The sequence below is a fragment of the Apus apus genome, chromosome 1 (assembly GCF_020740795.1).
Source record: "Apus apus isolate bApuApu2 chromosome 1, bApuApu2.pri.cur, whole genome shotgun sequence".
NCBI lineage: Eukaryota > Metazoa > Chordata > Aves > Apodiformes > Apodidae > Apus > Apus apus.
Window position 1 is genome coordinate 63,550,045 of NC_067282.1, and position 26,959 is coordinate 63,577,003.

General features: G+C 43.1%; 1 long non-coding RNA gene across 3 annotated transcripts in view; it reads left to right on the forward strand.

Moving 5' to 3' along the window:
• LOC127396324 (uncharacterized) overlaps positions 1 to 26,497 on the forward strand; it is a 37,644-nt gene extending 11,147 nt beyond the window's left edge. The window contains exons 1-4 of one of the 3 annotated variants that reach the window (XR_007891965.1): positions 13,120 to 13,726; positions 22,242 to 22,332; positions 25,860 to 25,929; positions 26,292 to 26,497. This is a non-coding gene — a long non-coding RNA (uncharacterized LOC127396324). Of the gene's footprint in view, positions 1 to 13,119; positions 13,727 to 22,241; positions 22,333 to 25,859; positions 25,930 to 26,291 lie in introns of those variants that run through there. The other 2 variants (XR_007891966.1, XR_007891967.1) reach the window with 2 other exon arrangements.
• Positions 26,498 to 26,959: the final 462 nt, after the last annotated feature.

A 26,959-nucleotide genomic window follows, 5' to 3' on the forward strand; every position in this document is an offset into this window, starting at 1 on the left:
AATAAACAAGACTGAGAATAAAAGCTCTTTTCATAAGCCCACAGAAACCATTTCTTACAGTCATTCTTAGGTTGCTTAACCAGAGCTTCAAAGCCTTTAATATAAAGTACAAAATACAAATGAATTATATTTAATTTAAAAACACAATCCAATATTTCAAGTGGCAACAGTATCTTTAAATTTCCACCAATCATCTGTTCTGATCTTTCCTCAAGTAAATATCTAGAAAAAATCCTGAAGAAATCCCAGGAGGATATGTATATTCAGAGAGTGAATTTCTTGAATAACTCATTTGCTGCCACTTGGAAGCAGTGGGAAAACCACTGTTTATTGGAAAGCATCTAATGTGTTATCATTGCTGGGTGCACTTCTGGTATGTCAGTACCCTTGTAACAGAGATAGCTCCTATCTCTTAAAAATAAATGAGAAGCACGTTAGGCAAGTTGAGTGAATGTGTCTATAGACAGAAGACTTTTGTTTGAGAAGTTCCTATAACATCTCAGTCCTGAAAGAAGAATTCACAAAGTAACCATTACGATGATTTGAGGAATTTCATCGGGATGTGTTCTAAAAATTCAGAATATAGTTTTGAAAGAGTTACCATAGTGGAGGAATGGTTTATAGCAAGCGTTTTTGAAGCAAACAACTGCTTTCTCTTACTTTGGTTACAGAGAAGAATGGCTAGAGTTTGTATAATCCCATGTCAAAAGTACAAAACGTGTGCAAAACTAGGAAGTAGGTAATGCTCTCTTAAGTTGTGCAAGAGGGCACAGCATGTATACTTTACACTTCACATTTTATGATGCCAAAAGTTAAATGGATAATATAAAATTTGCAGAAACTGAACTATATGATAATTATGATAATTTGGGATATTTCTCTCCAGGGAGTGGGGTTCTAATAGTTGAGGAGTGACTTGATGTTGAAATAAAATCTCCCTGTGCATTGATTAATTAGATAAAAGGAATCCAGGAGGTTTATTGCATAGTGGTAAGTCACATGATTTGCATTTTCAGTGTGTCATGGTATATATTTATTAGCAACCATAGCTGTTTACTGGAAGTTAAGACTGCAGCAGGACATAGGCTCTCATCTGAAAATTACATCTATGGAAATTCACACTTAAGTGGAAAGATGTATAAAACCCACCAAGTGTGGTCTTCTTTCCTTTTTCTCCATCTCAGTCCAGACCTTCCTTGCTTCTGCCTGCTTCTCTCATGCACTCTGCTGCAGTAGACAGAAGCTGAGGACTACGATCTACTGTGCCCTGGCTTCAGGCATATTGAGGAGAAAACATCTACTGACTTGAAAATTCCCTTTTACAATGACACTGAGGCCCCTTTGCACACATATTGCATCTGCTGGGAGATGTTCTGCTTGTGCTGGGTGGCTTTGGCTTAGAAAGGAATGACTGTGTCCTTTGAGGTGCAGAGCTGGTTAACACTAGGTGAGCTGATCCATGGGGACATGGTTGTCAGCGGGGTTCATTGATGGAGTGTTAAACTAGATTTGAAGAGGGGAGGAGATAAAACTGAGCCTGCTGTAAATAAGCCTGGGGGATGCATGCTGGGGTTTGTAGGATGGTGTTCTAGAGAAGACTCACTCTGCCACCTCAGTTGAAATAAGGAATAGAGGTATAACGGGAATCAAAAAGGCAAGGGTCATTGATGGTTTAGAAGCCATGGAAATAGCTGAGAAGGGTCAGGCAGGAATTAGGGCCTGTGCCCACAAAAAGGTGTTGAGATCATTAACCCATCTGAAGTGCATCTATACCTAGGCGCACAGCATGGGCAACAAACAAGGGAAGCTGGAAGACATACATCTCCCTTATGAGGAAAGGCGGAGGGAGCTGGGTCTCTTTAGCTTGGAGAAGAGGAGACTGAGGGGCAACCTCATCAATGTTTACAAATATGTAAAGGGCGAGTGTTGGGACGATGGAGCCAGGCTTTTTACAGTGATGTCTAGTGATAGGACTAGGGGCAGTGGGTGCAAACTGGAACATAGGAGGTTCCACGTAAACATCAGAAAAAACTTCTTTACTGTGAGAGTGACAGAGCACTGGGACAGGCTGCCCAGAGACAGGCTGCCTGGACACGTTCCTGTGTGATGTGCTCTAGGTGATCCTGCTCTGGCAGGGGGGTTGGACTGGATGATCTTTCGAGGTCCCTTCCAACCCTTAAGATTCTGTGTTTCTGTGTGATTCTGTGACGTGATGCAGCAGGAAAACCATATATGACATAGTGGCTATCACAGAAATGTGGTAGAACACCTCACATGACTGGAGTGCCACAGTTGATCGCTACCAGCTCTTCAGGAGAGACAGACAAGGAAGGAGAGGCGATGGGGTAGCCCTGTATAGTAGGAATTGTTATGAATGTCTAGAACTAGACTATAATGATGACAAGATAGAGTGCATTTAGATCAGGATTAGGGGCAAGGCCAACAACGCTGATATTTATCTGGGAGTCTGCTATAGACCTCTCAACCAGGGAAGCGAGGTGGATGAACTGTTCTATAAATACCTGGGTGAAATCTCACAGTCATTTGCCCTTGTTCTTGTGTGGGACTTCAATTTCCCTGGTGTCTGCTGGAACTACAATACAACAGAGAGGGAAAAGTCCCAGAGATTCCTGGAATGTGTCAAAGGTAACTTCCAGATACAGCTGGTGAGTGAACTAACCAGGCAAGGTGCCCTGCTAGACATGCTCTTTGTGAACAGGGAAGGGCTGGTGGAAGATGTGACAGCTGGAGGCCGTCTTGGGCACAGCAACCATGTAAAGTAAAGAGTTCTCTGTTCTTAGATGCCAGGAGGGGGGCCAGTAAAACTGCCACCCTAGACTTCAGAAGGGCAAACTTTAACTTGTTCAGTAGCCTGATTGCCAGAATCCTTTGAGAATCTGTTCTGAAGGGTATAGGAGTCCAGGAAGGCGGGATGCCCTTCAAGGAGGAAGTCTTGAAGGCACAGGAGCAGGCCATCCCCATATGCTCTGAGGTGAGCAGGTGGCATAGAAGACCAGCCTGGCTGAACAGGGAGCTTTGGCTGGTGCTCAGGGAGAAAAAGAGAATCTATGGCCATTGGAGGAATGGGCAGACCACTCACAATGACTACAAAAATGCTGTGAGGATATGCAGGGAGGGAATTAGAAGGTCCAAAGCCCAGCTAGAAAATAATCTGGCCTCCGTGGTAAAGGACAACAAGAAAAGCTTCTATAAATATATTAACAACAAAAGAAAGACCAGGGAGACCCTCCATCCCCTATTAGATGCTGGAGGAAACATGGTGCTGAATGATGAGGAAAAGGCTGAGGTGCTTAATGACTTCTTCACCTCAGTCTTTAGTAACAGGACCAGTTACGTTGGGGGAATCCAACTTCCTAAGCTAGGAGACTGGGACCAGGAGCAGAACAATCCTCCCACAATCCAGGAAGAGATGGTCAGTGACCTGATACACCACGTAGATGTGCACAAATCTATGGGGCCAGATGGGATGCACACAAGTGTGCTGAAAGAGCTGGCAGGGGTGCTCACCAAGCCACTTTCTATCATTTTGCAGCAGTCCTGGCTGACTGGGGAGGTACCAGCAGATTGGAAGTCAGCCAGTGTTACCCCCATATACAAGAAGGGATGAAAGGATGATCCCAGAAATTGGATCTGCTAGTCTGATTTCAGTACCAGCAAAGCTGATGGAGCAGATCATCCTGAGTACCGTTATGCAGTACATGCAGAACAACCAGGTGATCAGGCCCAGTCAGCATGGGTTCATGAAGGGCAGGTCCTGTTTAACTAACCTCATCTCCTCCTATGACAGGGTGACCTGCTTATTGGATGAGGGAAGGCCTGTGGATGTTGTCTGCCTTGACTTTAGCAAGGCCTTTGACAAGGTTTCCCACAGCACTCTCCTGGAAAAGCTGGCTGCTGATGGCTTGGATGTACACATGCTTTGCTGGATAAAAAATTGGTTGGATGACCAGGTCCAAAGAGTTCAATGGAGTTAAACCCAGTTGGTGGCCAGTCATGAGTGGTGTTCCCCAGGGCTCAGTGCTGGAGTTGCTCCTGTTTAACATCTTTATTGATGATATGGATGAGGGGATGGAGTGCACCCTCAGTAAGTTTGCAGACAACACTAAGTTGGGTAGGAGTGTTGATCTGCTTAAGGGTAGGGAGGCTCTGCAGAGGGATCTGGTCAGGCTTGATCAATGGGCTGAGGCCAACTGTATGAGTTTTAATAAGGCCAAATGTCAGGTACTGTACTTCAGCCACAACAACCCCCAGCAGCACTACAGGCTTGGGGAGAAGTGTTTGAAGAGCTGCCTAGCAGAGAGGGACCTGGGGGTGTTGATTTGCAACTGGCTGAACATGAACCAGCAGTGTGCCCAGGTGGCCAGGAAGGCCAACAGCATCCTGGCCTGCATCAGGAATAGTGTGACCAGCAGGACCAGAGAGTTGATCTTATACTTATACTTGGCCTTGGTGAGGCTGCACCTCAAGCACTGGGTGCAGTTTAAGCACTGCAGTATAGGAAGGACATTGAGGTGCTGGAGAGGGTGCAGAGAAGGGCAACTAGGCTGATTAGGGGTCTTGAGAACAGGTCTTCTGAAAAGAGGCTGAGGGAGCTGGGGGTGTTCAGCCTAGAGAAGAGGAGGCTGAGGGGAGACCTCATTGCTCTCTACAGCTACCACAAAGGAGGTTGTAGTGAGGTGGGTTTTGGCCTCTTCTCTCTGGTGACCACCAACAGGACAAGAGGAAATGAGGTCAAGTTCCACCAGGGGAGGTTCAGATTGGATATTAGGAAAAATTTCTTCACAGAAAGATTGGTGAGGCATGGGAAGAGGTTGCCCAGGGAGGTGGTGGAGGCACCGTCCCTGGAGGTGTTCCAAAGATCAGTAGAGAAGGTGTTTCAGGAGATGCTTTAAAGGTTAGGGGTTGTAGGGTAGGTGGTTGGACTTGATGATCTTGAAAGTCTTTTCCAACCTTGGTAATTCTATGATTCTATGACAGCACACACTTCTAGAGCTCATCCTATTCAGGTGAGATCTGAGTTACTTTCTCAGGAGACAGCTACTAGACACTTTAGCTATTGGCCTCAATCCTTCCATCACTATATTTCAGTAGAATAGAACAAAATAGATTTAGAATTACATTAATTAAGCTGTTTCTTCTCAGGAACCAATGGTGTTCTGATCAGTGCTGATCAGCCTTAGGCAGCAAGTCAGAGTGGTTTCCTCATGACCTTTGAACTGAGGACATTGCTAGAATTTTTAGCTTCTGGATGTATCAGATGATGTTTAGAGTTAAAAAGAAGCTTGTTCAGAGCCTTGTCACCGGGCCTGGTAGAAGCATCTGCTGCAGACTTCAAGAGTAGCCATAATCTGTCAAATACAAGAAGAAGATTTAGACAAGTTTCAACTAGCTTCTGAAATCTGTAAGGACAGACTCAAACAAAAAAACCTGGATAAACCAATTGGTACAGGGAACACTTTCCAAACGCTGAGAAACTGCTCTGAAATTCACCTCCTGCCAGACTCCTCCTGTTTAAAGAAGAGACTTTTAGCATGAGTCCCTCTGCTTATTTTGGTTGATGTAGTGTGACACAAGGCAAGCAGTTTAAAGGCTGAGGCAGTTGATCCAGTGTTTGTAGACTGACACTATAAAAGAAGACCCAAGTGTTTTTATTCTGAAATAATGCTCTTAACTGACTCATCAGAGTTATTTTCATTATATTAGGTTAGAGGAGGGTGATGATGGCATACTGATGAAGCCTTTTTCTCCTAGGCAGCCTACCCGTGATACTTGCTTGTTGTTTTTTTAAGTACATTCTACTAATGGCATATATTTTTACTATGTAAATGATGCACTGTTAGGAGTCACTTTCCATACAGTTTATTCTGAGATTGTATGCCATAACATTGCTTATACAGTGGCAGAGAGATAGTTATCTCAACAGGATAGTAAAACAGCTGATTACTTCCTCAAGCACCTCCTTAAATCAGGGATCATCCCAATAGAATGCCTTTTTAAAATCCTTTTAATATTAGAGCATACACCAGGTAATCACCTTCAAAAACTGTAGGTATGGCAGTAAAAAGAGGAAAATGTCCTTCCTTTTTCCACCAGAACTTCATCCTTGTTTGAATTTAAAGTGCAGCTTTGGCTTAGTATTTTTAAATGCGTTCATTTAATAAATCATTCAAAGATATTTTTGTTTTTCAAAATTGAGAAGAAAACAAGGATGCTGAAAGCCTGCTCTCAGTCTAGACTGCAATTTTTTGTATACAGAGGCAAAATGTTTGATGTCATTCCTGAATAATGTTGAACAATGTTTTATCTATCAGAGTTATCCCAATATAAGCAAAGGGCAACTCCATATTTCAGTGACCTGACTGGTCCTTTTGTTGGATGGCCAGCTCCACTTAGCTCCAGATGGTCATATGATATAAAAGTGTAAGACATCACAAAAAGTGGGACTGTAAGCTCTGAAATCTCTTTTTTGTAATCTCTGTTCAGTTCATATTTGCTACTGCACTTGATCTTGTCCTCACTAGAATAGGTCCAAAAGTTTACACCAATTAATTTTATTTGATCTGTGTAAACTAGAAAAAAAATCCCTGAGGCTGACACTTTACATCCAGTTCAATTTTTTTTTAGATCAACTTATCTTAATTAATGACCTAAGTGAAAACGAAGCAAGAATAAAACTACTTCCTGTGCACCACTGATGGATGTGCCTTCAGTGAAGAGTTAACATGAATTATTTGTGCTTGAATTACTCTGTTTGCATTAGCTCTGTTTGCCTGAAAGCAACCACACTGGGAAATAACTCTCCAGGTTGTTTTGTCCATGCTGTGCTTGTATGTAATAATAAGACTTGTGGATGGGTATCCTATGGATTTCTTTACTGGAGTAAGCTGCAAAACAAAACAAAACAAAACATCCCCAGTTGATTGTTTATAAGAAAAGACTGACCTCCTTAGCTGAGCAGAAGACACTGAAGAACTATATATCCTTGATGTCTTCCCATGGAGGAAACACATGTCCTTGCTACAGGGAGATCAATTGTTGGACTGCATCCATTAGTGGGCTGGCCACTTGGCGCTACAGGCTTCACCACGCTGGAGTTTGAATCCTATGGTTGAGTTTGAGGTAAACTTAGGTAACATTGAAGCTGCATTTAGCTTTGCAGAGATGCTTCTGCTCTTGATATCTGCACTCCTGCACAGTAAGATGCAGAACTTCTGGTAGAGTAATGCTCCTTGGACTGCTTAGATGTGATAATAATATGTCAGATTCAAGATGAGGTTGGCTGGGTGCACTGTGTCTGCACATGCCTCGGAGGTCGGGTGTCTACTCAGAGTGGCAGTCTGCATATTTTCCTGAGTTTTGTTCTGTGATATACCCGTTTTCTACCTGTAGTCTGACATATGTATTACATTCAGTAATTACATTAAAAACGCACCTTCCTTCCCCCAGAGTTAAAAAATAAAGAAAAAAAAGGAAACTTTGGAATGGGAAGGGAAAACGCTTGCAGGACAAGTTAATAAGCATGGCACTTAATTGTTGAAGGAAGTAAAACATGCTAGCCAGCCTTTCTAAGTAGAAATCTATTTTTTGAAAACTAAACACATATTTTTCACTTAAATTAGTGGCCTGTGCTTTGGAGGAACTGAGTTGATGCAAACTCTGGATATTTCTCATCCTCAAAAATGTGGCCAATTTCTTTCATGTCTTTATGTGGAATGTAGTCACCCAAGTTTGACAGTTTTGGCTCTAAGGTTTAGCTTGACTGAAAACAAACTGGCTTCAAAACTGTAGGGGAGGTTAGCAGCAGCTGCTCAAACCTATGTATCCAAGAAAGCAAATCTGAAAATGTCAGATGGATTTCTTCTCATGAAGTCAACCAGCAGTAAACAGGAACAGAGACATACCTGGAAGGGAAAAAACAGACCTCAGTCTTCTGCTTCTTACTCAGGTGATGTTTCTGGTCAGAGGCTCAGGTGGGCTGCTGAACATCAACCTGAAGCTTTTGGTGTTCATAACAACACCTATGATTTAGATACTGCTCTCTTGGTTCTCAGTGGAGGAGCTGAGAGCTGGCACAATTATAACCTCTGTTATCGCCCCTCTTCAAAATAGATTCATATTCTTGCAGGAAACAAGAGCTGCCCAGACTCTGTCAGATTGGTAGAGACTGCTCTAAGGCATTTGCAATGCCTTCTGTATTTGCAGATAAAGTGAAGTTCAAGGTAGAAAGATAAAGGTAGTGAGCAAGCTTTCCAATTGAATTTGTTTCTGCTGAAACTCAAAAGCTGAGAGCAGAATAAGTGAACCTTTTGGATTTAACTATTTGAAATTCTAGCATAAAATTATCTCTCAGTAATGGAAAAAATAGGAATTAATATTGGAATGGTTCTGCATTCAAGAAGTGCAAATCTGTCTTCAAGTTCATTTAGCAAAGTGACATTTAAATTACTATGAAGAATTGTGTGCATTATACGTTATTTGTAATTTCATAAAATGTTGGGATGAGATTGTCCTGGGATTAGCATGTGATTAAACTGATTATATACCTTATATACGTGGTATGTTTCTTATTCAGTCAGAATCAAAATACAATCTACTTTTATTAATATAATAATTTAGATGTCATATGTGAAATCTCAGTTAAATGTTTTCAAATTTCTATTCGCAGCCTTTTATTCTCTACTAACAAAATAATTCCTCTTACTTAAAAAAAGATTCTACTTTTCCCATCACCACGATGGCTGACATCTGCTAGAATGACCCCTTGCCCCTAGCAGCAAAGGACTGCTATGCAGAAATGGACGACAGACAGATGCTCTTCTCTTGACTCTAAAGAACTTTCAAAATATGGATGGGTGCAGAAGAGAGCACCAAATACTAACTGTCAAAGCAGACGCTGTTTTTCTCTTCTTAACACCCATGATGACTATTTTTCTTTTCCTCACTCCCAACACCCACGTATGCCTGTGTGTCTTAATATTCTAAATAAGTCTTATTATTTTAGTTTGAGTCCAGGAACACTTATATCCAGTTTCCTTCAAGCTACTTGATCTTCCTTTCTGCTGTGAAAAGAAGGGTGTGTGTAGCAGACAAAAAAAGAATGTGCTACTGTAACCCACGCTGGCGCTCTGTGAGTCTCTTCTGACTGGCATCTTCAAGGTCTGGCAGCAGAAGTTAAAGTCAGTAAGCCCAGAAGCCCACGTCTCAGTTCCTGCTACACTTCCTGACCTCACCCTGGGTGTTATACAAAGAGGACTTTTAATGTAATACGATGACATTATAGTTAAAATTACCTCAGGAAATTCCAAAGTTGCCATTTTTGTGTGATAGGTTAATGGCATTACATTGCACAAATAGTGCTTTCTGCATTTTTTATTGCTTTTGTAGTTTAAATTATCTGTTACACATGCATTCTGAACCAGGTCTTCAAAGTCAGAACTGGAAGTATAGTCAAGGTTGTACCTGGCAATCCAAAGCCTATTTAAGAATTATTCACCAATTAAGGTACAGGGGCTGGGCAGGAGACAGAAGTAGTGAAGTAATTATGACTTAACTTATTCATGGGATACCTGTTGTCACTGGACCACAGAATCAGACTCCTCCACAATTTTCCTGTTTTTCCTGGCCCTGTATGCATCGGTTGAACTTTTTTCTACATTGTGGCTGAGTATCTATAGTCTGGTTGATACATAATTCCTATGGGAAAATGAATCTCAAATTAGAATCCCTTTGGACTTGGACAAGTATAGTTTTCTGGATTAGGAGAGCACTGAAGTATGTGGGAGCTAGCTGCCTAGCTTGTGATGTATGAAAGCAAAGCTCCTGAGCATGTGCAGAAGGACGCTCTGTTTTGGTGTCTAGGAAACTTCATGACTGAAAGCAAAGGGAATCCTAGATGCTGGACGTATGAAAGGCAGTGATGCTGTGCTTGTTCAGAGACTCACGGAGCAAGCAAACTGACAAATGTTGGTGTGGAAACTGAAAAACTTACAAGTCAGCAAATAATAATAAAAAAAATGTTATTATGGGAATACAGAGAACCGTAACAGCTGACAGTGGAATATCCTGGACATACAATATGTGAAATTATTTATCTGTTTGTCTGTCAGTCTGTCTAATAATATATGTGCCCAAAGACACATGGAAAAATGTATTCACACTTTTCCATACATGGGATAGAAATCTGTACAATATCATTTCATCAGATATGCATGTACTTATGGCTGTGCATATTCATAACTCAGGCTGGGAAACAAGTAGCTCAAAGTCAGAGTCTCTAAACATCTAGCAAAAGTGCGTAACATAGACTCCCATAGACTAACAGTGATGCTTAGAGATCACTGATGCTAAAAACTTCGATAAGTAGCTGTTAGCTTTGGGTGTTAATTCCAGGTACTTCTCTATCACAGTGGGATTTCTTAGGGTCTGTTCCAGGTTTGACAAAGGAAAGGAGTTTTGGATCATAATTGTGCAAGCATCACAGTCAAATAGTGAAAAGTTGAGTGCCTCTGAAATCTATTTTGCCTTCTATAATATAAAATAATGAAAATATAATTTTTGTATACTGCAGCTTGACCATGTCTTTTTGCTTCTCTCTTCTGGCTTCTATCTTGATTCCTGTGTTGCAACTGATACAAACTGCTTGTTTCTGTTTCCCTGGATCCACACTGTCTTTTCCTGCTTGACCTATCATCACTGCTACTATTTTGACTCTTGCTTCTGAAAGCATACTTACTGCCCACTAACCACACTTCCAAATAAGCACTTCCACCCTTTCGCTCAAGCTTTCTCTTGGGAGAAATTCCCAGCAGGTGTCTGTAAACCCACCTCATTCCCTACTTTGAAAGTGTGGCGATGCCTGCAACACACATAACAGCAATCAGACAACTGGCGCCTTACCATGATGCTGAGCAACATCAGCTCACTCTGTGTTTCTTTGACAATGCCTATGTCCCCACTGACTTCTTTAGTTCACACTTAGACTGTTTCCTTTTTTAAGGCAAGAGCTTCTGTGATTTGCTGGTGCAGCACCTCATCTTGCAGCATAATGCAGGCTCCAGGTGAGAGTATAAGACAACACACCAGGGCTGGATGGTCTTCGGTGATCACTGTACTCCCTGTGCCGGAAGGCTGCCTGCCAATTCCTATACTGGATCTCCAGGCCTCTGACAGAGGGGGAGAGGGCTGGCCCTTCTGACCCAAACTGCTGTACAAAGAATTCCCGGGAGCAGATGGAAGAGAAGGCTGAGTAGGGTCAGGTCCCACTTTCTCATTATTATAATAGCCCTTTGGTTTATGAGGAAAGTTAAAGCTGCCCTCCGCAGCTTTTATTTGGGAGCCGCTGCCTGGCGCTCTGCCCCATCTGCTGCATCCAGGCAGTGAATCAAGCCTGTTGTACTTAAACCATTGACCCCTACTCTGAGAAATACCAGAGAAGAATAGACTTTAACTAAATCTTTCAGTAGCACCCTCTCCCCTTATTTTTCTCCCTCTCTGCCATTGTTTCGAGGCCAAGTCGCTTTTTGTTTGCTGGTGGAAGATTAAACAAAGGAACCCACCAGCGGTGCTGGGGCTTTTTGACGCACGTGTTGGCTGTTTCCCTTGGGCAGCCTTCCAGCAGGTATGTCCGTACAGCTGCAGAGACATTCACTGCTGAGCTGTAAAACTGCTGGCAGGTCTCACCATCTGTGAGGAAGACTGTGTGAGAACTTTCCTCCTTACTGGATGGCTTTCAAGACAAATGTCACCACTAACCCCATTAAGACAGCCCATGTTCAAGAAACAGCATAAGGTATTGTAAGGCTTTTCTTTTTTATGTCCTCGTTGAGAGAGTCACGCTGTTTTGTAGATGTTCCCTCATGAAAAATACTTGAATGTTTGTGACATTTTAACATCGCAAAACACTGAGTAATTGTGAGGCTCTTCCCATTAAGTGTCAGACACTGTGGCAAAGATGAGGGTGGGAAGTTGTGTCATTTTTAAGCTACGGTGCTACATTACAGGAAAAAAAATGAGAGGGGAAGGAAAAGAAAAGCCAACCCAAGAGCTAGCACACAGTATCTTGTTTGGTAGCCTGGCACTGTCTCTGGATAGAAATAAGTGTCCTTTGTACCTAGCCCATCACCCACATATTTTGGTCTTGCTGTTCACAATATCAAAATTCTTTCTCTTTCAAAGCCTTTGCCAACAACTCTCCCATCCAACAGTTTATGAATTTCATTTCTAGGTGATTCTGAAAGATATTGAATTAGAAGTAATTTCAAATTATATTTGACTGATGCAATGCAAGCATCTGTAGCTAAGCCCAGGGCCTCCCCACAAATTAATGGTTTGTGTATCTCATGATCGTATAGAGTGAAAAGATGAATCTCTTTTCTGTCTGCTCAGTATTCAGGTTACATAGCTAGCCAAACATTGTTAACCCAAACATCTTTTTTTTTCTTTCTTTTTTTTCCTTTTTTTTTCTTTTTTTTTTTTTTTAATGGGAAAAAGTACATTTAAGTAGGAAAAGCCAAGTCACTTTATGCAAAGAAATGAGTTGTCTGTGCTGTTTTTTTCCTTAACCAGCGTAAGCTTCATTTGCAGCCATAATAGATATGGGCACAGGGAAGTAACCACTAGGCTCCCAGTTCAAAGGCCACCAGAAATGAGTGAGACGTCTTCCCTTGCCATCATTGCATCTTGGATCATATCCCAAAAGCTGACCTCTGTCTTAACAAAGATAGTTACTAGTTTTTGCCCAGTTTAATGATGCTTAATGACCATGTCTAAGGCATATTTGAGCTAGGATGGTGTGAGCCAGAAGTACACAGAGCAATAACGTGATATGAAGATAATAGTTATCTGGCATTTTTAAAAGATTAACTCATCCCATCCAAACTTTTTAATCCAGATGCAGCTAGCTGTTACAGTTGTGTTAGCCATCTGTTACTATAATCTTTGCCTGAAAACAGAAGCAATACGTATCACCACTGTTTTTTGTTTCCAGGAAAAAGGAATGCTGTTTTTATGATCATCCATTCATTTGGTATCAAGTACATTTCACACATGAGTTAACTGGAGACCTGCAGTTGATATTCTGTGGTAAGAAGAAGGGCTTTGTAAGGCTGATGGTAGAAACAGAGATGCAGAGGGAAAGGTTGTCATTTCAGTGTAAGTGAGCACAGTATTATTGGGTTGGGTTTTTTTTAGCTTTCCCTTTAAAAAGGATTCTTTATTTAGTCAGTCATTGTCTCATATAACAAAAGGGTTTGTAGTACTTTCTGGGTTTGCAGTTCAAAGCAGATAACATCTCCAGCCATATTTTGCTAAGCATAAAAATGTTTGCAATTGCTTTCCACTAACCTGCCCAGCAAACTACCAGTAAGATATTTCTGTATATTTACACACTTGAAAACAACGTTTTCTTTTGTTCAAGTAACAGATGTATGCAAAAAAATTTACCAGCAATAGAGAGCAGAAAGGAAACCACGATGGCAAAGGACATGGTGACTGCTTAAAAATGGTATCCATGGTACACAGCAGCACAAAATGACATCACCCAAGGGAACTTCCTGGCTTCTCATTACAGGAGGTTGGACTAGATGACCTTTAAAAGTCCAGAGAGACACAGTGTCTTTTCAAGAAGAAAATGAATGCTGCTACCACAACATACAGTAAGGCCTCCTGTATCTTCTGTGTCCTGGAGACAGGAGCAAAGTTTGAGCAGGTATTCAACCTCAGCTTCCTCTTTATCTCCTGGGAAAAAAGCTAGCACCCAAAAGGGTGAAAATAGCAATAACAAATGCTGGGTTCAGAGTTTGTGGCTTTGTTTGACCAGTGCACAGAGTTAGGAAGTGATACAGCCCAAAAAGCATTCTCAGCTATTGCCTGCCTGGCTGCAGCTGCATCAGCTTTTTGGAGGATAAGTCTCCATTTCCCTCACAAGTTGCCACTAAAAATGCCCCTACTCTCCATTTCAATGAAACAAACCCATCTTTCTGTCAGATTGGAGTGTGGGTCCCTTCTCTGCTCCCAGTGTCTAAGCTGACTGGCAATGCTCTCTGTTGGATGTCTCAGTGCTATGGCTTGGCTTCCCAGAAGCTGACCAGCATGGAGGTTTTCTCTGTGCTATGCCTTCTGTACCAGCACAAAAAAAAAAAAAAAAAAAAAAGTTCATACCCTCAAGGGCCCCTGTCAGCATTTAGTGCCCGAAAATTTTACTCCAGTGCTATTGGTGGCCAGGGGATGCCTAGAAGGGCCCACATGGCCTTCTCCTGAGCTGTCACTCAGCTAGGGATGATCCTGCATCCCACAGTGTTCAAACATCCATCTTTACCTTATGCATGTCATTCAGCTACTGTGTATCATAGGTACCTGTCACCTCAGTATCTAAATCCCAAAGGAACAACTTGAGCAACTGAGGGGAAGCTGGAACTGGGGGCAGATTTCAGGGGAAGCTACTCATCTAACCCACCAAGGTGTCTGAAACGCTTCCACTGAGGTATATAAATATAAGTACTTGAATAGCTTAAAGGATCTGGGCTTAAGTGCTGATGTGACTGTTGAAAATAGCTCCTGTGTCACTTACGCTTTATTGAAAAAAATTAAGTGTTAAATACAGAAAAGCTTCAGAAATGCTGCAAATATATATATAGCTGCACAGGATTCTCTGAGCAGCAGCAAGTTATACCAGCTAGTACAGCTGTTCACATATCTGCAAGAATGAGCAGATCGAGAGGCCAAATAATCCAGATTCCTAAAACCCCAACGAAATAACATTCTTAGCAATAGGAGCTAACATTATGACGATGGGAATTTACTCTTGGAATTAGAGAGTCAGCCACATTGCAGGTAGATTAGTGGGCAGCTGGGTTCACCCTGTCCATTAAGATCTAATAGAAAATTCTGTGTCTTAATAGGTCAAACTTTATAATCTGGTCTTCAAAATGGTCTTGGGAAATTAAGGGCAGGGCTGTGCCTGCGTTTCTCAGAAATGGCAAGCTGCAGCACGGAGAAGGGGAAGGTCCAGTTTTTGCCATTTGCTGACTGCCCGCTTGTGGTCCAGCTGACTGCCGTGCAGACAGGCTCTCCAGCACACCCGGGCACCCCCAGGAATACAGCTTTCCATATGATCTGAAGTGCCATGCGGCAGCCGTGCCTGCAAGCCTGCAGTTGGCTCAGTGGGCAAGGCTGATCTTGAGGGCAGGCTTTGGCAGGCAGGAGAGATATCCCCTCGAGGGAAACTCCATGTGTTTCATTGAGAAGGGAGCTGGCAAACATGCCTTTTACATGGTCTTGCTATTGCCATTTACAGTTTGTGAGCAGTGAGGGTCAGACAGCCTGCCTGTGGTGTATCTGCTGCTGGAAAACATCAGATCTTTGTTATTTTTCTTTGTCTGTATTTGTGCTGCATGAATCCACTGTTCATGCCTGAAGAAGGACCCTTGCTAGCACTATCAGGATTGAAAGGAGTCCCTACCCTGTCTTCCAGCTGACAGAGCTGGGAACCTCCATTCAAAACTGCCTCTGTTTTGCACACAAGTGAAGCAGCAGCTAAATCTTGTGCCTTGTCCTCTGAGCATCTGGCAGTTTTGCTAGCTATGGGAACAGCATCACTGATAATGAAAAAGGGAAGAAAGGGGGGAAAAAAAGAATGAGCTAATGAAATTAGCAATATCCAAAGCAAATAAGAAAAGTATTGGCATAAGGGGAGGCAGCAGGTGAGCTCCCCTGCACTACTCTGCTCAGGGCCTCCACCACTATGGCATGACGGGGAGACAGCCATGTTTTGGGGCTGATACACATTCTCCCCATCACAGCTGCATCTGGCCCTGCGGTAGGTTATCCTCTCTCTCCAAATGTTCAAGTCATTATCAGTTTGACAAATCCAATATATATAGAAAGATCTCCAGGCAAAATCTGTATTTCCAGAAAAAAAGAGATTCCTATACCATCTGCAGCTAATTGTTTCATACCATATTCGTCTCAGTCCTGCTGAGCCCACTCTAGGCCTGCTGAGCCCATCACTTACCCTGGTTTTACACTGGAGGAGCTCCATTGTCTTCAGCAGACTAACACAATTAACACTTTTATGTGCGAGAGCAGAATCCAGGGATGAAGAAGCATCCACCACTGCCACAGATCACCATCATCATCACCCTAATGCCAGGAGGGACATGCTTTGGTAGCAAGAGCTGAGTCTGGTTTTCAGGGGAGAGGGAGAGGAGCCAACCAGCCAAAAAGCCAAAACTCAGGTTGTACTGAGGAGGGGAGAGAAGTGTTGCTGCCTCTGAAAACAGATCCAAGCCACAGGGCAAGGAGATACCCCACTGCAAAGGGCTGCAGAAGTGGCCTCATTCTCCCCTCTTGCACAGAGTGATTGGCAGCATTTCCCCTCATTCAAAATTAGAGAAAACAACAGAGCTCAGCAGTAATCTCGATTCTAGAGCCTTGTTGAAACTCTAGACACATATATCTGACAGATACAACAGAGATTAATGAGCCATGACCAGAAGTTTGATTTTTCTGTCAAGTGCTCCCATCCGTTTTTAATAAACAGAGGAACAACATAAACTCCAGCGCCTGCTCTCAGTTGTTTAAACAGGGCAAGTTGCTTTTGGTACCATGTGTGTCTGAGCTGAGTTATGACTTCAAATCACTGAAAAATGCTGGGGTTTTGTTGACCATTTTTTCCCCTGTTGGGCCTTTTGTGGCTACTCTTGAGATGAGCTTTGCTGCTTATATATTGTTTCTTTTCCTCTCAGCATGGACTGTCTGGTGTTTTACCACTGGAAACTGTCAAGTGTAATATCATGTTTACAGCTAAATGAGTTCAATTTAGTGTCATTGGTGTATTATCTGGAGCACTTAAGTGTCTAAAAAGCCCACTGCTTTGTTTTAAACAGCTCTGCGCTTTATTTTTTATGAGGTTTTGGAACGTAGCTTCCTCATCCCTTCCAAGTACAACAGGCTGAGCCAACTAGAGCAAAGCCCGAGGAACGTGTTGTTGTCTCTTCGTGCTTCTGGTTATTTACATTACGATCAGGCGTTGCTCTTATAAAATAATAACCAGTACATAGACATCTGAATTTGTTTGGAACCTGTGGCAAAGCAATCCCTAAGGATTTTATGCCACAGAAAAGTGTTTGAGAATTCCTCTATTTTTATTTCTCACAAAGCATGATAGAAGCCACAGCCCCCCCAAAAAACATATTGTCAGAGGATGGTTTATACCCTGAGGTATTTGCAAGAGGGAAAAAAAGAGAGCAAGAGAGCACTGCCATAAATCTAACTGGCCACAGAATGTCACTCTTGCTCCATGCAAATAAAGCTGAAAGGAAATTTACCTGGTAATATAAAACCTGAGTCTTAAGGAAGGCAGTTCAGGGAAGCTCTTGCCTGTAGAGAGAAGTATGGCTATGCAGGCATGTATGCGTGGGTACTCACAGCCACTCCCAAAGGGAACAGAATAACATCTCTGAATAGCTTTGCAAACTGCCGGGGCTCTGATCCAGGTCTGCATCCAAAATCAACCCCTCCAGATGACTTCTCCTGAAGTGTCTCACCATGCATCTGGATTGGGGGGCTTTAAGGGAAGAAACCGCTGGATCCTAATAACCCTCCCCACATGGAGAGAGACGTACACAGGAAGTCCCAGCTTATGCTTAGGCCACTTCAGCCTCAAAACATGAAATAGAAGCTGCCCTGAAATTGAAATTGTCCTTGACTTGATGCTGCCTACAACTGAAATTGCCACTAAATTTAACAGACCGATACTTAGCATTTAATTGCCCCTGAAAAGGAGTTACTGTCAGGAAGGCACAGTATCAAAAAAAAATCCTTTTGTTTTTTCAGTCAAGGCTTTGTTCCAAGGAGCAGGTACCTGCTTCTCCAAACTCTGACCTTGACCAGATTTGGATGCAGAGGTCACCCCCCATGCAAGGGAAGGACCTTAGTACAGTACCAGCTCTATGTAGAGAGGAAGGCACCAGCTGCAGGGCACCTCTGCATTTCTCCTTTGAATAAAAATCTTTCCCTGGGGTGCAAAATGAGACCGGGGAAGCAGAACTGGGATTACCTGCAGGCCCCCAGGGGTGGAGAGGGCTGGGGCTGAAGGACTGAGTTCCCTTCCCTTCTAGCCTGGGGAAACTGCCCTGGAGAAGATACTAGAGCTTGCATCATCTGTCTGTGGTCTGCTGAAAGCACTTTTTTACAGATTAGCAAAGATGAAAGAAGATGGTTTTCACCTCTTCTTGTATTTTGCATAACTTCAGGAATTTTTCTTGTCTCAGATTGGCCCTAAAAGTGCAACTCTTGGAAAAAAAAATTAATATAAAGAAAAAAATACAAAAAAATTAGCTAAGATCAAAAAGAAGTTAGTTCTGAAATGCTTTATTTTTTTTGTAAGCTTTGAAGTGTTTTGACTTCAGGGATTTTTTTATTATTTTTTGGTGTATATTTGCTTCTATTTCAAAACAAACTTACTTTCACCTTAAAAAAACATATTTTCTTTAAAAATATAGAAAGAGTATATTTCTTACATTTTTGCAAACATCTTTACAAAACATTTTAAAAAACATATTCTAATTGTATTTGAATGTGGCATACTCATAGAAAAATCCCCTCTCCTCCCTAAGGCTTTGATTTTCACAAATCCACATTTTCCACAGGGGAAAACATTACCCAGAACACTTCCAATTTTTTCTCTAATATTTACATCTGCTCTTCTCTGAGAACATGTCACAGCTGTAGATCAACAGGAATCACACAGAACATGGTTGATTTATGGTCAAAGTAATATTTCTAAATCAACTTGCATTTAAGAGTAGTGAATAGTATATGTCCATACACCAGCAATGTATCATAAAGATTTTGTACTGCTTTGAGATTTTTTATATTTCTTTTGCATAATTATACACAATTCATGTGTAATTGTAATTTTTACAATTATTTTACATAATTACATATTATTAGAGCTGAAATTTGGGCAGAGTTAAAGACTGCAAGCCAGATCCTCAGTGTTTCAGGCACACACCATGATGGCATCATCTGTCTCCAGAGCCAGGCAACTTGGACAAAAAGCAACTACTGTCCTCCAAAATTAGGACAACCCCATAGTGATACATGGCTGCAAAGTGTCAAGGCAAAGGAAAACTGTTTGTCTCTACCACTTTTATCCTTAGCCACAGCTTTGGCCTTGTATCGCTAATCCCAGTTGGACATGGAGCTCCCAGGGAGTCGAAAGGAAATTCATGGGAAGCTGTGCACAGCTCTCCTGCATCTGTCCCTGCTCTGCCTTCCTCTTTGGCCCCCAAACCACAGGCACTCAGTTGCAAGTCAAATCTACCAAGGGGCTTCCGTTTAGTCCTGGAATATTGATTCGTCTGGCAAAAACTTCAAATTTTCCATGGACTTGGTAAATAAGGGGAGGAAGGGCCCTGCACACAGCATCCACGGGGTGTTTTCTTCACCTTCACCAGGCAGCTCAGACATTTTCTTCATAAGAGCAGTTGCTTAGTGGGACACACTACCCTCTGTGAAGGTGCATGTTAATAATAAATTCAGCTCCTGGGCTTCACCAGCTCCCGCTTTTTGGCTGGGTTTCTGCTCCTTAGAGCCCGGAAAGGCTGCTTGTCGGCTGAGGCGCACAGGGTGGGTGCATGACTTGCTTCCATGGCTGGATTATCCCTCATCCCCTCTGCATTTTAAGAGATTTGGTGGACCCATTAACAGCTTCTACCTGTTTTAAGACCTGTGACAGGAGGCTGAATGGCTCGCTTCATGCAGCCCCGTTCGCCTGCCGCTCCTGCTAGCGGTGTTGACATGATTTATGTAAATCATAAAATGTGGCGGGGTGACCTCATGAGTGTCCAGCTCTCCTCACGCACGTCTCTGGGCAGAAGGGCTAGTATTTATAAACAGTGGTATATTCACATCTCAGTAACCTGCTTTATTTACACTGTTCACACAGGGCCGCTACCACACAGATGAAATATTATTCCCCGCCATGTGCTTTTCGTTTTTCTGTCGGCTGTGTGTTTTCTTTCATGCATTGCCCTCACTGTCGGTGAGCTTGTCGGCAGCTCTCCCTGACACGGGGTTGGGGAGAGAGGAAGGGGGAGAGTTATATTTGCTGCCGTTTCCAGGGCAGTGCAGTGACAAACGATTGTGGGACCCGGGCCAAGCAGACTAGTGAAGACCATGTTGGGGCTGCAAGCTGCAACCCAGTTCCACAGACTCATAGGGAGCAAGCTGGTCCCCCCAGAACAACTGGTTGGGCTGCCATGACAGAGCCCTTTGTCACAGCCAAACCCCTGTCTTTGGTCATCGTGCCCCAGCCCATCAGATCTTCTGCTTGGTGTGCTGCTGCTGGTGGGACACCAGCTCCAGCGAGCTTCTGGTCTTGGCTGCGCTTTGATGAGGACAGCCAAGCGCTAGTCAAGTTGTAAGCATGCTTCTCAGACATGTGGATGTGCTGAACCAGCTGGAACTTTCTAGCAAAGTAATATTTTTGTAGCAGTGTTTAAGAAATTCTTTTTAATACAGCCTCCAAAGAGCTCATTTCTGGGTCACAAATTAAGAGAAAAATGTCTTCTCTCCCAAAATAATCACAGCAATATACTCAACTATCAAAACTGTTTATCACCCTTCTGGTTTTTGGGTTGTTTTTTTTTTTTCATATTTTCTTTTTTACCACTAATTTAGAAAAGGGAAGAAAGGTATAATGCTTCTAAAAAAACCTTGTTTAAAGTTGTGTCTGGTTCATTATCACCACAGCTTCTGCTGTTTTGAAAAGGTCTTTTTTTGTTTTTTCTTTCATTTTCTCATCGAGATGTTTATGGTAAATATTAACTTATGAACAAGTCAAGAAAATCAATAGCTGGAACTCCGTCAATCTCAAAAGACTGTGCATGTTTCAAAATGAACTCCATGGCCTGAAGCTCTAGAGGAGAAAGAGTTCTCTATTGCCTTTGCCCATGGAAGGGGAAAAGTATCTCATAAAAATGCTCTGTAAACTGCATACACGTTACTCCCCTGGTAGCACTTGAACAACATCTAAATCATGGGGCCCCAGAGTGTTCACTGGCTTCTGGATTCGGATGCGTGTTCTGGCCACATCCTGGCCGTCTGCAGGGGTGGGACCTGTGTCTAATATGGATCCTCCTCCTCCTGTCCTGTACTGTGGTTTTCCTGAAAAGAAAATGCCTGTGTCTGTACAGGGAGGGAACAGTCAGCTCTGTGAAACGTGATGGAGGCAGGGAACATCTCTCTGCAGAGGCAGAGCTAAGGAAGGCTCAGGATTTGGGCAGCCACTATATTTGCCAGGTACCCCCCGGAAAGTTTAGCTGCCAACCTGGGGCTGCTGGCTGTGAGAGAGAGGAGCAGCTCCCGTGGGGCTGGCAGGCACATCTGGAAGCAGACATTTGGCCGGCGGCTGCAGCCCATGTGTCAGGTTTGGTGCGTGCCTGGAAAAGTCTGCTGCGAGGACCATCACCCCCGGGACTGGGGCGGGGAGAGCCAGATGACTGAAAAAACTTGCTAAGGGAAAGTATTTTTCTCTTTATGTTCTTGCATATCCTTTTACCTGGCCTCCCAGGTTCACAGCTGCATTTGCTTTCCCCACATAAAGATTTCCCTTTTTTTTTTTTTTTTTTTTTTTTTGTTACTCCCATAATGTGGCAGGGGAATGTCTGTTTCTTAAAAGCATTCAGCAAGGCTGTGGTAAGCCTCCCTGGTTTGCTGGTTGGGATCACAAGGTAATTTAGTTATTTGTCAAAATGCACTTGTTGAAACCTGGGCCCTTTAGCATTTCCCCATCTTTCAAAAGGCTTTTAGGAAAGGACTGATTCTGCCCACCCTCCCTCACAGCAAATAGCACTTTTCTTCCTAGCAGCAGTGGAACTGCCTTTGCACAGCTTACACAAATAGAGGTAGCAGAATCTGGCTTCAGGAAATTTTCAATATTCTTGAAGTATATAACTAATTATTTCAGAAATCTAAATGACACCAAAATGAAAAATTGCCCCTTTGAACCAAAGGGAAATTTGGCTGGGGAACCCCCCCATTTAGTGTATGATATTTTGAAAAATATCAATATTCTCTTCAGCTTCTAGTTGAGGAACTGAGACCACATTGTAATTCTTACAAGATGGATTTCCTGCTCTCACTCAACGGGTTTTCCCCATAAAGTTTGGTAGGAAGTGTGTTGAGCCTCATTAACTCTCATCTTGTTGCTGAAACAGCGCTGGAAACTGTTGGAGCTGTGTATTAGGCAAAGCTACCTTGGCTGCATGGACAGCAGTGAGGAGCTGCTACAAGGCAAGGTGAACCAAGGTATGGCGAAAAGCAAAAGCTAATCAAATACAATTGCAGAGGGAATTTTGTCTCTGGCAACACATACTACATCCCATCTTTCTTATGTGTCACACAGATCACAGAATAGTCATGGTTGGAAAGGACCTCTGAGATCACTGAGTCCAACCATCATCACAAAACAAACAAACAAACAAAAGAAAAAACACCAGACACCAAAACCCCAAACAAACACAAACACCACCAAATAACACCCACAGCCCCCCCCTCCCCACCTCTAAAATCTTGGCCACTAGTGCATGCCCTGAAGTGCCACATTTACACATTTCTTGAATATATGCAAGGATGGTGACTCCACCACCTCCCCAGGCAGGCTATTCCAGTTCCTGATCACTCCTTCAAGTATGGAAATTCTTCCTAACGTCCAATCTAAATCTCCCCTGCCACAACTTCCAGCCATTTCCTCTGGTCCTGTCATTATTTAATTGGGAGAAGAGGCCAACACCCATCTCCCTACAGCCTCCTTTCAGGTAGCTGTAGAAGGCAATAAGGTCTCCCTTCAGCCTCCTCTTCTCCAAACTAAACATCCCCAGTTCCCTCAGCCACTCCTCATATGACTTTTTCTCCAGACCCTTCACCAGCTTGGTTGCTCTCCTCTGGATCCTCTCCAGCACCTCAATGTTTTTCTTATAGTGAGGCTCCCAGAACTGAACACAGTACTTGAGCTATGGCCTCACTGGTGCCAAGTACAGGGGTATGATCACTTCCCTACTCCTGCTGGCCACACTATTCCTGACGCAGGCCAGGATGCTGTTGGCCTTCTTGGCTGCCTGGGCACACTGCTGGCTCATGTTCAGCCAGTTGTCAATCAACACCCCCAAGTCCTTTTCTGCTGAGCAGCTCTCCAGCCACTTCTCCCCAGTTCTGTAACATTGCCAGGGGCTGTTGTGACCAAAATGCAGGACCTAGCACTCGGCCTTATTCAATGTATACAATTGACCTTGAACCATTGATCAAGCCTGTCCAGATTCCTTTACAGAGCCTTCCTACCTTCAAGCAGATCAACACTCCCACCCAACTTAGTGTCATTTGCAAACTTACTGAGAGTGCACTCAATCCCCTCATCCAGGTCATTGATAAAAATATTGAACAAGACTGGCCCCAAAACTGAGACCTGAGGGACACCACTGGTGATTGGCCACCAACTAGATTTGACCCCATTTACCACAACTCTTTAGGCCCAGCCATCCAGCCAGTTTTTTACCCAGTGAAGAGTACACGTGTCTATGCCATGATTCACCAGCTTCTCCAGGAGAATGCTGTGGGAGATGGTGTCAAAGGCCTTACCAAAGTCCAGGCAGACAACATCCACAGCCTTCCCCTCATCCAAAAGGCAGGTTACATGGTCATATACAGAGATCGGGTTGGTAAAGCAAGATCTCCCTTTCATAAACTCATGCTAGTTAGCCCTGATCCCCTGGCTGCCTTGTACTTGGTGTGAGAGCTCACTCAAGATGAGCCTCTCCATGATATTTCCCAGTAGCAAGGTCAAGCTGACAGGCTTGTAGTTCCCCGGATCTTCCTTCTGGCCCTTCCTGTAGGTGGGTGTCACATTAGCCACCCTCCAGTCATCCAGGACCTCCCATGTTGACCAGGATTGTTGATAAATGATGGAGAGAGGCTTAGTGAGCTCCCCCGCCTGCTCCCTCAGCACTCTAGGGTGGATCCCATCCAACCCCGATGGACTTGTGCATGTCCAGGTGCAGAAGCAGATCATTAACTACTTTCTCCTGTATTATTGAGGGGCTTGTTGTACTCTCCGTCCTTATCTTCCAGCTCAGGAGGCTGAACAGCCAGCTGGTCTGACTATTAAAGGTGGAAGTAAAGAAGGCATTAAGTATCTCAGCCTTTTCCTCATCCTTGGTTGTAATGTTCCCCCTTACATCCAGTAAGGGATGGAGATTCTCCCCGGCTCTCTTTTTATTGTTGATTTATTTATAAAACTTTTTCTGTTGTCCCTTATGTCAGTGGTCAAATTGAGCTCCATCTGGGCTTTTACCTTCCTAATTTTCTCTCTGTATGACCTAATGAGATCCTAACATCAGTTTACCTTTCCAAAATCGGACAGGACTGAGATGGGGACTGGGGAGCCCATTTCAAAACATAATCCTTTGAGATAGCTCCACTTTTATTCCTGTTGTATTTAACTGATGGACCACAAAGTCTCCATAATGTCTCTATAGATCTCAGAAAAAAAAATACTTTGCTTTTGCTCTCTCCATCATCCATTTTCCTCGGCACTTCTCTGTCAGCTTTGGTAGAGCTGCCTCTTACGTACAGAGGGGTGCAGGAGAGGAGAGCTAGAGACTTTGCATTTGATTTTTTTAAACACTTTGCGTAGTCTTCCTTTATCCCTACCCCAGTCTAGCTCTCTGTGAAACAATTAGAAAGTCGCCTTGAGGATCTGGCTCTGAAAACACTTCAGCACCTCCTAAAGAGAAGACTACAGGAGCCAGCAGTGCTCAGGATACTGCGTCTCACAGGACTAGACTGCGATCTTGCGCACCATCTGTCTACTTTATTCCCTGGCTCAGTGCTGGGATAGCCCACGTACATGACTCCAGATGCTAGCAATATAGAGTACATTGAAAGCAGAGTTGGGCCAAAATGTTCTCTTTGGACTTCTTTGGGAGTATGGGAAAGTACAGATTGAAATTCAGGGTGTAAAAATTCCCAGTGGAAAGATTGATAAGAGCCTGTGATTTCTAGGTGGAGGGAGAAGCCTGGGGAAAACCTGTTCCCCTCCAGTGTATCTGCCACATGATGTGAGTAGTGACGCTTTCTAACCCAGCATCAGAAATTCTGCCCAGGACGCCGTGTATGCTACACTGCTGAAAGGAGAATAACATGGTATTGATGTCCAACTGTGTGGACCTTAACCTTTTAGCCCCAAGGGACCACTGGGAATTTTGTCTGAAGAGTGGCCATAGGGTCAAGGCACAAATTTGCAGGTGCAAAATAGCATTTGGAACTACAGATCACAAAGGTGCAAATGTCACGTTCTGGTCTTTTGCTCAGCCATCAGCAGGCTGCAGGCAGAAAGCTGGGTGCTGTGCAGAGCTCCAGGAAAACCTGTGATCCTAATTGTTTAATAACAATCCAGTCAAAGGATATCTGTCCTTCTGCTTCTGTGATGTTCATTTTCATTTCTGACTGGGCTTGGATGCCACCTCTTTCTGACAGTTCCTCAAGTCGTGACCTTCAGAGTCCATGTGTGGCTTCTCTTTCTTTCTGCATCCATTCTAGAAACTGTACAAACCCCCCACCGAGGTGGACAGATTATTTTAGATCACACTGACACCTTCATTCTTTCACCTTTCTGTGTTCTCACAGAGCTGTAATATTTACCAACAAGAATCTCTTCTCAATCTAATCCAATTCACATGAATATCACATGAGGCTACCTCCTGCAAGAGGCAGCCTTAAGATGTAATGCATGTTTTTGTACTTACCGTCTTCCTTCCCTTGTCCTTATTTTGCCTTCAAAGGGGCTGTCTGTGCAAGAAGGGCAAAAAGACATGGGCCTTGGAGTGCAGACCTGTCTGAATTAACTTAACGGTGAGTGCAGCTGAATATTTGCTACCCGGAGAGCTTGCAGTACAGTGATTGCATTTATTAAACATGTCAGGGTAATTTCCAAACTCCGGCACAGAGACAGTGCTGTAAGAGGAGGCTTGTATTGCTGTATGAGCCCAGCTTGTCTGCCAACATGTCTACTCATTCTGCAGGTGTATGAGTTACAGCCCAAGGCAAAACTATCCATGCTTTCCCCAAAGATCTCATGGTGCTTCTGCAGGCCAGATGGTTCCAATTTGAGGCCTATGCTCGGTGATGTAGCTGTATTGAGTTTCTTCCCTGAAACCAACAAAACCTGCTTTAGCATTTTGCTTGGATTAAAATATTTGTCCCTTTTTTCACAGGGCAGAAGAGGGACTCCTGAAGCCACTGAAGGAAGGAAATCATTACAGGGTTCTACAGAAGTAGGTCATGTGCTACAGCTGCTCATAGTTTAAGAGGAAGAAACATGGGACCTCAAACATGGAACATGACTCCTTCAAAATGCTTGAGAGCAACCCAAGAAAAACATCCTCAGAGGCTTATTTAATAAACATTATCTATAATAGTCTCAATGTGTGCTCATGTTTCCTTAGGAGTTTGCACCTACTTCCCAGAGCTAACGAGATTCTAAAATAGAGCGCAGAATAATTTAATGAAAAGGATTTAATAGTTTGTGTTAAAGCTAATATGGTCCATTAGGAGCTGTCATTTTATAAACAATGAAGATATGTTATCCTCTTTGTTGCTGTAAAGCCATTCCAAGCAAGGTTTGTAAACAGTCAGTAATGATCTATAGAATACGCACAAAAGACATTTAGAGCCTCATTCGAAAAATGTGCTTTCCCTCCCATTTGATTTCTTTTAAGTAAACCTAAGAGCAGCATATATGTATGTAGATGGATAAATGCATAGCATAAAGACCACATATATATATATTTATAGATGCGTGTGTATATTTATACACATGCATATGTGGATTTCATTAGCAATCATACAATGTTCATTATCTTAAAAGCACTGCTATTTCTAC